A 13,149-nucleotide genomic window follows, 5' to 3' on the forward strand; every position below is an offset into this window, starting at 1 on the left:
TGGGGTCTCCTGCACAGTACTCCAATTATGTTGTGTTAAACCGCAGGAGACCAACAACACTGCACTCTCCGATAGTAGTGATGCAGATCTCCAGCGTGCTGTCAGCATGGCACCAGCTTCATACAGCTCTAAGCACTAAGGGATTTGTGTGGCTGGAGGAATCAATTTTTTTTCATTCAATCAACTAGCCGAATGGAAAAAAAATAACCTGTCTGTAGCCAGCTTTATACAGAATAAAAAAAATACGTCCATATTCTTTACTTGTTATGCAGGCTGACTGCCTAAAAATAAGAAATATGACTTCAACTGGGCTTTAAGGCTAAAACTAAAAACTCTCTTAAATCAACATTAACTATTTAATTCTTTTGCAGCTAGCATTAATAAATAGATGGGAAGGTATATTATAGTTACTTGTTTTAAACTTTTTTTCACATCTTAATGTTCCTGGTTTTTGGCCTAGGCCAAATTCCTCTAAGGCAGTGGTACTCAACCTTCCTAATGCCGTGACCCTTTAATACAGTTCCTCATGTTGTGGTGACCCCCAACCATAAAATTATTTACCCAGTAATTATAATTCATGAAGTGTCGTTTTACCTCCAATACTGCTGCTTTCAACACAGTAGCTGCTTTTAACAGAGTAGCTGCTTTCAACACAGCAGCTGCTTTCTACACAGTAGCTGCTCTTTACACATCGGAAATATGTGTTTTCCGATGGTCTTAGGCGACCCCTGTGAAAGGGTTGTTCGACCCACAAAGGGGTCGCGACCCACAGGTTGTTAACCACTGCTCTAAGGAGTCTTCAGGAGGGGCTTTCTTAGTTACAGTAGGCACACCCTCCTGCCTGTATGCCAAAGCTAAGGACAGATGGATTCCACAAAGAAAATGCTACATGAATGCTCTTACTCAAGATGGTCGTGAGTAGAAATGCCGGGGGGGAGGGTTTTTTTTTAGTGATTTCTCAGCAAAATAAAGCATGGAGACATGGATGGATGAGTTTGCTTTGAAATGTTAAAAATTAATTAAATGGTGGTTTAATTTTGTGGTGCTAAGATACAGTTAAGTTTTGCTTTAAAGCAGTGGTTCTCAACCTTTCTAGCGCCGCGACCCCTTAATACAGTTCCTCATGTTGTGGTGACCCCCAACCATAAAATTATTTTCGTTGCTACTTCATAACTGTAATTTTGCAGTAGGAGGAATAGTGCCACGTCATTGGTGTCATTGGGAGGAATAGTGCCCCATCATTGGTATCAGTGGGAGGAATAGTGCCCCGTCATTGGTGTCAGTGGGAGGAATAGTGCCCCCTTCATTGGTGTCAGTGGGAGGAATAGTGCCCCGTCATTGGTGTCAGTGGGAGGAATAGTGCCCCGTCATTGGTGTCAGTGGGAGGAATAGTGCCCCGTCATTGGTGTCAGTGGGAGGAATAGTGCCCCGTCATTGGTATCAGTGGTAGGAATAGTGCCCCGTCATTGGTGTCAGTGGGAGGAATAGTGCCCCGTCATTGGTATCAGTGGGAGGAATAGTGCCCCATCATTGGTGTCAGTGTGAGGAATAGTGTCCCATCATTGGTGTCAGTGGGAGGAATAGTGCCCCATCATTGGTATCAGTGGGAGGAATAGTGCCTCATCATTGGTATCAGTGGGAGGAATAGTGCCCGATCATTGGTGTCAGTGGGAGGAATAGTGCCCCATCATTGGTATCAGTGGGGGAGAATAGTGTCCCATCATTGGTGTCAGTGGGAGGAATAGTGCCTCGTCATTGGTATCAGTGTGAGGAATAGTGCCCCGTCATCGGTGTCAGTGTGAGGAATAGTGCCCCGTCATCGGTATCAGTGGGAGGAATAGTGCTCCATCATCGGTGTCAGTGGGAGGAATAGTGCCCCATCATCGGTGTCAGTGGGAGGAATAGTGCCCCATCATCGGTGTCAGTGGGAGGAATAGTGTCCCATCATCGGTATCAGTGGGAGGAATAGTGCCCCATCATAGGTGTCAGTGGGAGGAGGAATAGTGCCCCATCATTGGTGTCAGTGGGGGGAGGAATAGTGCCCCATCATTGGTGTCAGTGGGGGGAATAGTGCCCCATCATAGGTGTCAGTGGGAGGAATAGTGCCTCATCATTGGTATCAGTGGGAGGAATAGTGCCCCATCATTGGTATCAGTGGGAGGAATAGTGCCCCATCATTGGTATCAGTGGGAGGAATAGTGCCCCATCATTGGTGTCAGTGGGAGGAATAGTGCCCCGTCATTGGTATCAGTGGGAGGAGGAATAGTGCCCCGTCATTGGTATCAGTGGGAGGAATAGTGCCCCGTCATTGGTATCAGTGGGAGGAATAGTGCCCCGTCATTGGTGTCAGTGGGAGGAATAGTGCCTCGTCATCGGTGTCAGTGGGAGGAATAGTGCCTCGTCATCGGTATCAGTGTGAGGAATAGTGCCCCGTCATCGGTATCAGTGGGAGGAATAGTGCCCCATCATCGGTGTCAGTGGGAGGAATAGTGCCCATCATCGGTGTCAGTGGGAGGAATAGTGCCCCATCATCGGTATCAGTGGGAGGAATAGTGCCCCATCATCGGTATCAGTGGGAGGAATAGTGCCCCATCATCGGTGTCAGTGGGAGGAATAGTGCCCCATCACCGGTGTCAGTGGGAGGAATAGTGCCTCATCATTGGTATCAGTGGGAGGAATAGTGCCCCATCATTGGTATCAGTGGGAGGAATAGTGCCTCATCATTGGTATCAGTGGGAGGAATAGTGCCCCATCATTGCTGTCAGTGGGAGGAATAGTGCCTCATCATTGGTATCAGTGGGAGGAATAGTGCCCCATCATTGCTGTCAGTGGGAGGAATAGTGCCCCATCATTGGTGTCAGTGGGAGGAGGAATAGTGCCCCATCATTGGTGTCAGTGGGGGGAGGAATAGTGCCCCATCATAGGTGTCAGTGGGGGGAATAGTGCCCCATCATTGGTGTCAGTGGGGGGAATAGTGCCCCATCATAGGTGTCAGTGGGGGGAATAGTGCCCCATCATAGGTGTCAGTGGGGGGAGGAATAGTGCCCCATCCTTGGTGTCAGTGGGGGGAGGAATAGTGCCCCATCCTTGGTGTCAGTGGGGGGAGGAATAGTGCCCCATCCTTGGTGTCAGTGGGGGGAGGAATAGTGCCCCATCCTTGGTGTCAGTGGGGGGAGGAATAGTGCCCCATCCTTGGTGTCAGTGGGGGGAGGAATAGTGCCCCATCCTTGGTGTCAGTGGGGGGAGGAATAGTGCCCCATCCTTGGTGTCAGTGGGGGGAGGAATTGTGCCCCATCGTTGGTGTCAGTGGGGGGAGGAATCGTGCCCCATCCTTGGTGTCAGTGGGGGAGGAATAGTGCCCCATCGTTGGTGTCATTTGGGGGAGGAATAGTTCCCCATCGTTGGTGTCAGTGGGAGGAATAGTGCCCCATCATTGGTGTCAGTGGGAGGAATAGTGTCCCATCATTGGTGTCAGTGGGAGGAATAGTGCCCCATCATTGGTATTAGTGACACCAATGATGGGGCACTATTCCCACTGACACCAATGATACTTACCTTGCAGACCCCTGCTCCAGCCTGGGCTCGCTCGCTCCCTCCCTCTCCCATGGTACCAACACTTACCTGTCAGATGTCTTCCTTCTCCGGCCGCTCTCCTCCTCTTCACTCACTCGATCTTCGCGGTGCCGCTCGGCTCCTCCTCTCCAAGCTCCACCTCCTTGCCGGTGATTGGCCGCCTGTGTGCCTCTCCTGAGCTACAGTGCCGGCGGCCAATCACAGGCGAGGATTGATCTCGAGGTGTGTCCAGATGACAGGGGCGGCATGTCATCCGGCCCACACCTGGAGACGGCGGTGGCGGCGGCGGCGAGGAGCGGTGTCTCGGTTCCTAAGACCATCGGAAATATGTGTTTTCCGATGGTCTTAGGCGACCCCTGTGGAAGCGTCGTTCGACCCCCAAAGGGTCGCGACCCCCAGGTTGAGAACCGCTGCTTTAAAGTGTTGCTAAACCCAGGACTCTGCATTCACTATATCTGGTCTCCCACAGTACACAGAACATGGAAATGCAATTATTTTAGTAAATATAGACTGCTAAATACTTTTTCTCATCAGCAGTTAGAGCAGTCTTGTGACTTCTATCAGTGTTCAGCAGAGCACTGGTTAAAGCTTGTAGGCGTTTTCCTTTCTGCTCTAGACAGTGCTGATTGGCCTTATGCTGATCACATGCACTCTCCCCCCCCCCCAAAAAAAAAAAAAAACCCTCTCTAGCAAAACACCCCAAACTGAGCATGTGCATTGTGTATCAACACGATATATCTTATCAGGAGATAAGAGGGGGGCACTGGAAGAAGGGAAGGATCAGATAAATCAGGATCAAACTGCATTTTTACACAATGCAAAGGATTAACCCCTTAGGTTCCACAGTGAGTAAATTAAGCATGCTTTACGGCATATACAGACTGATTCTAGTGTTGAGGGTTTAAGGCAAACTGATTGAAGTCTTCATTTTTAGCACAACCGCACAGTTTGCAGCATAGCATTAGCACTTCATTGATCGATTTCACTTGTCTCCTGCAACTGCTCATTATCAGCCTGCACTGTAAATACAGAAACGCATCCTAATATTCCAGTTTGTTCATCAAAGTCTCTCGATCGCGAGCATGACCATTTTATTACCATTTATAGAGAAGGAACATCTGCCGCCTTTCGGATCAAATACGTGTGTATGTTTTCTTCAGATTATGTAGGAGGGAGGAATACAAATGTGTGTGCTTTGTTCTACATAACTGTGTACTTAGTCTCTTCTTCTCTCTCTCTCTGTTCCAGACACGTCTTCTTCAATGAAAGCCTACAGTGCTTTTCTTGTTTGTCAGCAACAGATACATCAGATACAGCATTGGAGAAATACAGAGAATTCCGGGGCATGATACTAATTGAGTGCGATAGAACAAATGCCCATTCTGTCACTTAAAAACACTACTTGACTTGTTTCAAAGAATCTGCATTAACACCTCTTGATCTATGTCAAAGAGAAAAAAATTGTTTAATATTGAAACGATGAAGCCGCACTACTGAAAATCTCTGCTTTGATCTTAATTGGCTTCTGGTACTGCTAGTTATATTTCAGCTGTTTGCCAGCTTTTAATATTACAGAAAACCCATCCTTCCCCCTTGAACGGGAACAAGCTGGCAGAAATTCTTGAAAATAGATTCAGTGCTTTTTAATGATGTTGGTGCTTAGTGCTTCATTTAACTTACTCTGAGAACTAAATGCTGCTTTGATTAATAAAAGTACTTTGTACCATCTTTTTCATGTGAAAAACCCTCTAAAACCCAAGATAACTGCACTCTTATTTTTAAATTTAGTATTGAATAATGTATAAACCGAAGATTATTATATGTGCTCAGTCTACAAAATTCTCCTATTAGAAAGAACGAGTTTTAATAATATAAAAAAAAAAATTCTCTCATAAAAGTGCCGCTAGTGCATTTGGAAATTTTGCAGGCGAAAACGATTCCCTGCTCCACTGAGCTTATAATATTATTTTTGCCGGAGGCCTGAGATCACAAAACAAGTTGACACTGGGATCGGCACCAAGTTTTGCCAGCTAAAAGCTAGTGGTCTATTTCCTAGACAGAAAATATTCTACACCTAAAAGCAGACACAGCACATCAATCATTCTCTTTTACACTTAAACCAAAGTTGCATTCACTTCAGATTTAAAATGTTCTCTAAGTTGCATGAGTGATCTTGTAATTACTTAAAAGGTGCTGGTCTTTTTATTTTTCTTTTAAAGAAGACTTTAAAAGTGAAGTAAAAAATTGGCTTCAAGTCCTTCACCCTTTAGATGTGACCAACAAAATGGCAGAGTCCTGACCTCCATTCAAGATATCAGGAAAGCAGTTCAGGGATCCTACCTGAATATTTTAGCAGGAAGCAACAAGTGGAGATAGGTGTCAGGAATGGACTCGCCAATAGTGGTGGGACTCACCTGCCTTGTGGGTTGCAGTACCAGGACTGGCCAGCGGGTGCTCTCAGCAACCAGAGGCTCACTCCTGCAGTCAGCCAAAACACCTGAGGCTGATTGCAGGAGGTGCATATAAGGAATGGCCAGACTTTCAATCAGGGCCTTGGTGTATGTTTCCCAAGAGCCCCTGTACCTGCATCCTGTCTGCTTCCTGTCTGATCCTGCTTGATCCCTGACTCTGATTGAACTCCGCCTGTCCTGACCTCTGCTATTCCTGACCACTCTCCAGTCTGCTCCTTTGGTACCTTGTCTGCCTGATTGTTATTGACCCGGCCCGTCTGACTACGCTCTGCCTGCTCCTTTGTACCTTGCCTGCCCGTTTGCTACCGACCCGGCCTGCCCGACTACGCTTAGTATTGTTCTTTTGTTATCTGTTGGGGGTTTTGGTTTGGTTTGTTTGCAATGTGTTTATGTTTAGTCTTGCACTGCGTTTATGTATTGTTTAGTCTTAAATAAATTATATTGTTTATACTATATCTGAAGCCTGCGTTTCCCTGCGTCAGTCCACACACCTCTGGTCATACCTGGAGCCCTGACAGTAGGGGACTAATGTACCTTTAGCATATACATAACTCCTGATAGGAATCAGCAGAGCACATACATACGACCATAATTAGGCATCTTTTTTCCTCAGCCTCATGGGTTACTGTCATTGACCCTCTTACCTCCTGCCTCCAACTTACATTGATGGTGTCTTGGGAGGTCAGGTCAAGGCAAGGAGTTGCCATCTGATGGGTTGTGCCTCTACCATATATAGTTGCTGCACACAACACTGTAAGATTGATGACAACGTTGACCAGGAAGAGCAAATGAAGAATGTCTACTAAACACCGTCTTTTAAAATAAGGAGTATTTCAATCTAACTTTTAGCAATCTGGATTGAGTGGGACATTACATAATAATGTGTGCAAACTGTACTGTTTCACGAAGTGTTGTGTGCACTTTTTTATTATAATAGCTGCATAGAAAACACATTAAAAAATGCAATATACAAAGGTCAGGAAGATCGTCTTAATCTAACAAAGCCAATGCTGTACTGTGGAACACATGAAGCGCAATAGATTTCTGATGAGATACTGGGAAGATTGGTGATCGCCTAGAGAGTTTGCAAGAGCAGAAAATTTCTGTCTCTGATAATTAGCACTTTTTTGCTTGTTATTACTCAATAATTAATCACTGCATGGTCCAGTCATCTTAAGCAATACTTGAACTGGTAATTTTACTTGCATATAAGATACAGGGTTTCTCTAGTGGTGGCCAGAGATTTAAAAAAGGTCAGCATGTACAAACATGATCAAACCACCCTCGTGCAAAACAGCTTGGCAGTGTGTGCATGTTGAAGCCAATGTCGAGGTGAGAAGCAACCAGATACCTGCACCTCTCTTTTCTACGTGGAGAACAACAGTGAACGGAACTTCTAACCATAGTGCACACTGCTGGACATTTCCTGAACCCAAAGTCTTGAGACTGTCATGTGATCCAGAAATGTACAGCCATCATGAAGATGACCATACACATTAGACAAGTCTCCTAATCCATCTTCTTCCAAACAAGAGATGGTCTAACGACCAAAAGGTACCAGCAAACACTGTTGCCCAAAAAATGTCAGCAGAAAAAATAATTGGACACATTGGAAGTCTTGTCTGAATGCTTTTGTTTTCCCCTTGATAAGCAAGACACCACAGCAAGTATATGTAGCGTGTCTCTCCATCCCTCACCAAAGGCTAAAGACAAATAATCATAGCACTGAGCATATAAAATCAGCTAACATTGTCACAGTGCCAGTTATGGGCAAAACTACTCAATGAGCAATAGCAAGTGAATACGAACAAAGAACTGATTGAGGGGTCTTATTTTGTTCCCCTATTACAATTATTATATTGTCCATATCTGTGGGAGATTAAAGTGGAACATCGGTCAAAAGGATCTTTTGTTTTGTGTTGGATAAAGTGAAAAGGATTATCACCTCTACCAAACTTGCATTGCTGCTTTTGTTCCATGTTGGGGCAATTTCTTTCACTTCATGCCCTGGTGGTGGCCAGTGCCATTAGAATAGAAAGAGAATTCAAATCTCTCCAACTGGGATAATGAGTGCAAAAGAAGCATTTGTTGTAGAATGGGTAAGGAGGTTCAGAGATTTGGTTGAGTTTTTACTGCAGTCTGTGTCCCTGATTGATGGGGAATCGGATGGGGTGGGAGGAATTTCCTTTTACTTGCTGTTCTAGTGATTGGTGCCATCAGGACAGAAAGTGAAGGTAGGTCTTGCCGTCATGAGGAAGACCACAGCGTTACAGCTCTAGGCTTTAGATAAACTAAGAGATAACATGCATAAAAATCAGATGTCTGAAACAAACAGAAAATATTGTTTTAATAGTTTGTTTTTCTATACGGTTAAAATAGAGTAGAAGTACACAAAACTGAGTAAGTAATAAAAAAATCTGTTTTCTTATTAAAGCCTGAAGTTGGTTTTGTTTGCACTGCAGATAGATCTGATGTTAGCCTGATATGATCATAACGGTTTTGGATAAACTAAATGAAAAATTCACTTGAAGTACACAAGTGGAAATGCCATAGCTGAAAATGTAGTTGTACAAAGATCATATTAGGAAATGTGTGATATACGTGTATATTAACTACATGCCTATACTTCATAAGGGCAGTGAGAGCAGTATTTGCTTTGCAGTGAATCTAAGGGACTCGATTGTTTTCTTTTATATATACATGGGATTTGAATAATGTACAAAGTTCCTAAAGGGAAACCCTACATATATCACAAACAATCAATAGATAGAGCAGCAAGAATAATTGAAAGTTGTACTAAAATTGTTAATTTGTGGTATCAAAACCAAAGCATGAATTGGAGTACAATTTCAAGCTTGTGTGGAGGCAATGTTTTGCTCATCTTTGACTTTTTTTTTTACCAATTTAATTATACCCTTGGGAAATTAATCTCTTAACAATGGAAATAAACCTCTGCATTAGCACTAGGTTTTTCCAATCTCTTAAATTAAAAGTCACCCATGTAACTCTGGTGTTATAATGACTAGCTGGAGGTAGGGAAATGGTCAATATGTCCATATTTAAAATGATTCTAGCTATATACACAATGCCAAAAAGATTCAAAATTCAGAGGCCAACCAGAGTTAATGCAGAACTCTAGCGAACATTAGTTTTCCATTATTGTTTTTTTTGTAGTGGGAGAGGTTAGCACATCTACAATGTTTTTGTGGCCTGATGCTTTGGGGAGATTTCCTTTCACTTCCAGCCAGAAGTTGAGGAGAGTCTTCCCAATGACTGGGCAGAAAGCAATAAAAACCTGTTCAGGGTCTTACTCTTCCACATCCTACCTTAAAAAGAAAGTTTTAGTTAGAATCAAGATTCAGAATCAGTCCATAACTGGTATACACTTTTCTGTACTGGGCACAAAGAAAAGGCAGGTGGCATCAGCCAATGAACAGTCACCTCTCATTATTCTGACTTGCCAAAACCAATGGAAGGGGATAAATGACTACATGCTACTGACTACGATACTTGGCATATAACTATTGCTCTCTGCTTTGCCTTATTTAAAAAAAAAAAAAGACTTACAAAAATAAAAATTCCCTTATGAATCACTTGGAAATTCTAAATTATTGGGCTGTGTGAGAGTTAACAAGATATGACTTCTGTGTAATATAAAATGCATCGAATTTGTGATGCATCAAAAGATTTATGTGATTTTATGATGCCCCAGGCAAAAAAAATGCCACACCTCACTCAGTCTCTATTCCAACAATCAATATAGACCTACAGTATATATTCATAAAATCAGCAGACTCCTGTTTTCAAGGATCAAAGAACTTGGCTAGGGTACTTGGAAATGAACAGAACTAAATCCATATCCTAGCTATCCATAACTCTGTATTGATGTCTATACTACACATTAAGACATATTAAACATGTCTTCTACTATTCAACCCGAGCAATGCTTGAATATTCCTACTAATGCATTGCACTGAGGCAACATATATGTGCAGAGAATCCTCAATATTCTGAATATCAAACATTTTCAAACTTTAGATCTGAATATGAAAAAATATTTTCTTGTTCAAATGTTTTATTGGAAGGTGACAAACCAAAGTTACAGTGCCAGAGTAATATCACAAAAAAGATGCAACAAGGGTAACAAATATAGGGACTGGATGTGAGATCAACAGGCTGAGACTGCAATAGAACATTTATATCACATATAAGTATGATTCAGGAGGATGTAGGAACTCCTGCATCCGGCAGAGAACGATACATAGGCGTAGGCCTGATGCTCCACAGATAAATGAGAAAACAAAAAAGCAGGCATTTCTAGAGACATAGGAGACAATAAAATGGTGGCATCAGGAGATACAAACGAAAAGCATCAAACATAGAGAAATACGAGTCAATCTGCACTAAAGTAGGGGTTACAATATGAATGTGGTATATCTCAATCACCTATGGAGAGTAGGCGGCTGCCGTAATTGGCAGTATGCAGGAGGGCAAGAATTAGTTCCAAGCATGAGCGGGTTATCCATGTGCTACAGATAAGTAACATTAAAGAAAAAAAAGAACAAAAAAAAGGGGGGGGGGGGAAGATGGGGGTAAAAAATCAACAGGGGTGGGTAAGGGCAGTAGAAAGAGCAGAGATAAACGGAGATAGGGAGAATCAGAAGAATTGGGGGAGCACGAGGGATAATAGGGATAGTAGCCCCAAGGGAAAGTTAGATCCTATGAAGGAAAGACTATGGGTGAGTTTATGGATAAAGCAAGGAATCATCAGAATCACGGGGCAAACAATGATCCACCCAAGGTTTCCAAAGGCGCTCAAAAAAGCGTACAGTATCCTGAATAATCGCTTCAAGTTTAGCGTGAACATGAAAAATATTTTGACTCCGGAGTAAAGTCTCACAAGTATAAAGCAACTAGAGTAGATAGTAGACACATAACAGCACACCGCAGTAATTCAATGGAAACAAAGGATTACTCCTTCAAATATATGAATGTCTAATTCTTTTCTGAAGGAAATACCCAAGTAGTTTTAAAGTACTCTTAAAAGACGCAGTAAGAGTTTATAATCAGAAATTTATACAACGTGATCATTAGGTGCAGCCAGAGACTATTTTGTGGGAAAGTTATACAGAGAGGGTCTCACAAACATCACTGCAATGCTCATTACTCCTTGATCTGTTTGATGAACGAATTACTGATTGACACACAGTTAAACAGAAGAATCTGACAATGCATTAAGTGAGTGAGAAACCATTAAATGTGGCTCCCTATACATACTCACTCTTAATGATATCCTGGTTCCCATCCAAAGGATTCCATCTTAATTAAGATAAAGATCATCTTATCAGCTAAGAAATAGTTTAGCTATATAAAGAATTCTATAACTTAAAAATATTATTTTGCTGGGTTGCTTCAGAGAGAAAAGGCTTACATCTCCTTTTCTTTATCGTTCTTCAAATTCAACAAAATTTCTGAGTGAAACAAATAGAAATCCAGCAGTGATGAGTCAACACTGTGATCACTGGGCCCTTATTTACATATGAAATACACTTTTGTATCTCCCATGAATATAGTTAAAGTGAAACTTTTCAACTATTATAATAATAATGAAGTTATTTCTCTCTCCATTGCAAACTGCCAGTAGAAAGTTCGCAGTGCAGTTCAGAATACTTACACAGCCAGCAACTAAAATGTACACTTTGGAAGTGAAATTTTTCACAACCTATATAAAATCTAAGAGGAATTTTAATTTTGTTTAGTATCCAACCAAGATGAACATACAGAACGGAGCTCATGAATATGCTGGAATAGAAGACAATGCACATTTGATAGGGCATATGAAATCAATTAGGTTACGATTTCAACCTTTTCTTCTCCAACTTTTGGTACTAGCCTAGCGATTTATAAATTCTGAATTGCTGGTTCTGTGCTGGCTAGCACAATAACAGTTTCCTAACAAAAAAATCAATACATGAATAAATGCAGTTGCATTTGAAAGGCAGACACAAAAAAGGTATAGGAATAAAATTTGATTGCAAATACAGGGCGGTTGCAGATTGCTTCACAAATTATAGAGTTTAGTATAAATAAAATATGTTGTAGGTACTACAATTTTACTGCCTTGCTCAAAGCCGAAGTAAAGGCAAAGTATGTTTTCCATTCTAGCCCCAAATCAATGTGCATTACCTTTTGCATTAAAGCTCTGCAGCCATCATTCTTGATATATATGATACTAAATCTCAGGTAACTGTTCTAGTGGGGGCACTGCAATAAAAATGGTGACATTTCCGAAACTTGATCTCTTCACAGAACCACAGCTTTAGCATTACTGTTTCTCTTATGATGCTTCTGAGTAAAGTGAACCTGAACTGAAAATGTGAAGATCTGCTAGGTCATAAAGGAACATCTAGAAATTTGTATTCCTTCTGAAAAAAGTAGTGCATTTCCTATGCCTAAAGCTTCATAGCTATGTATCTGCAGTGTGAGATCTAAGACACTGCTGCCTCTGACTGCTAATTACCATGTGACTTGGATACAGATTTGGTGATTTTCCTACTGTGATGCTTGTTGTTCTCCTTGCAGGAAAGGAAGTGGTATCCGAAAACATGTAGTGAACACATCTCCCTAGTTCATTTATTGTATGGATCTGGGATTTGTGAACCTCACCTGCTATGTCTCAAGTATTTCCCCCACTAGTTATCAGGGGAACATCTCTTTTCTTCTATGAAGATGGCTGCTTCCACCTTGTGTAAATCAAGGAATTGTAAGTTAGTAATGGGGATATTCCACTTTAACAGGTTACCACCCGGCCTATAGCCAGATGGCGGCCTGCAAAACACTGCGTCCCTCAGGGTGGACACCATATGGCGTCCTTTTAGGCATGCGCAATTTGCATGCCCGCAGAGCCACGCAGCGGCGCGATCTGTCACCGGCCATGTACATCGGACACGACTGATGACTGATCTGTGTACCGGCCCCGTTGTGGGTACCATGTGACCTGCTGTGAGTCACATGACAGTTGTATACAATGGATGGCTTCCTTTCATGCCATCCATTGTATACTAGTGTGTCTAGCTGTGAATGGTCACAGCGATCGCATGCACAA

General features: G+C 42.5%; 1 protein-coding gene and 1 long non-coding RNA gene across 6 annotated transcripts in view; one reads left to right on the plus strand and one right to left on the minus strand.

The window, feature by feature from the left end:
• The window catches only part of LOC149468353 (uncharacterized), an 88,990-nt gene extending 83,689 nt beyond the window's left edge, over window positions 1-5,301 (plus strand). Inside the window, exon 4 of the long non-coding RNA XR_016311753.1 lies at window positions 4,822-5,301. This is a non-coding gene — a long non-coding RNA (uncharacterized LOC149468353). The remainder of the gene's footprint in view (window positions 1-4,821) is intronic.
• SEMA6D (semaphorin 6D) overlaps window positions 1-13,149 on the minus strand; it is a 103,767-nt gene that overhangs the window by 37,360 nt on the left and 53,258 nt on the right. The gene's annotated exons all lie outside the window — the stretch shown is intronic.

The sequence above is a fragment of the Staurois parvus genome, unplaced genomic scaffold, assembly GCF_062004578.1.
Source record: "Staurois parvus isolate SC_StPar_1 unplaced genomic scaffold, SC_StPar_1.0 ptg000089l, whole genome shotgun sequence".
NCBI lineage: Eukaryota > Metazoa > Chordata > Amphibia > Anura > Ranidae > Staurois > Staurois parvus.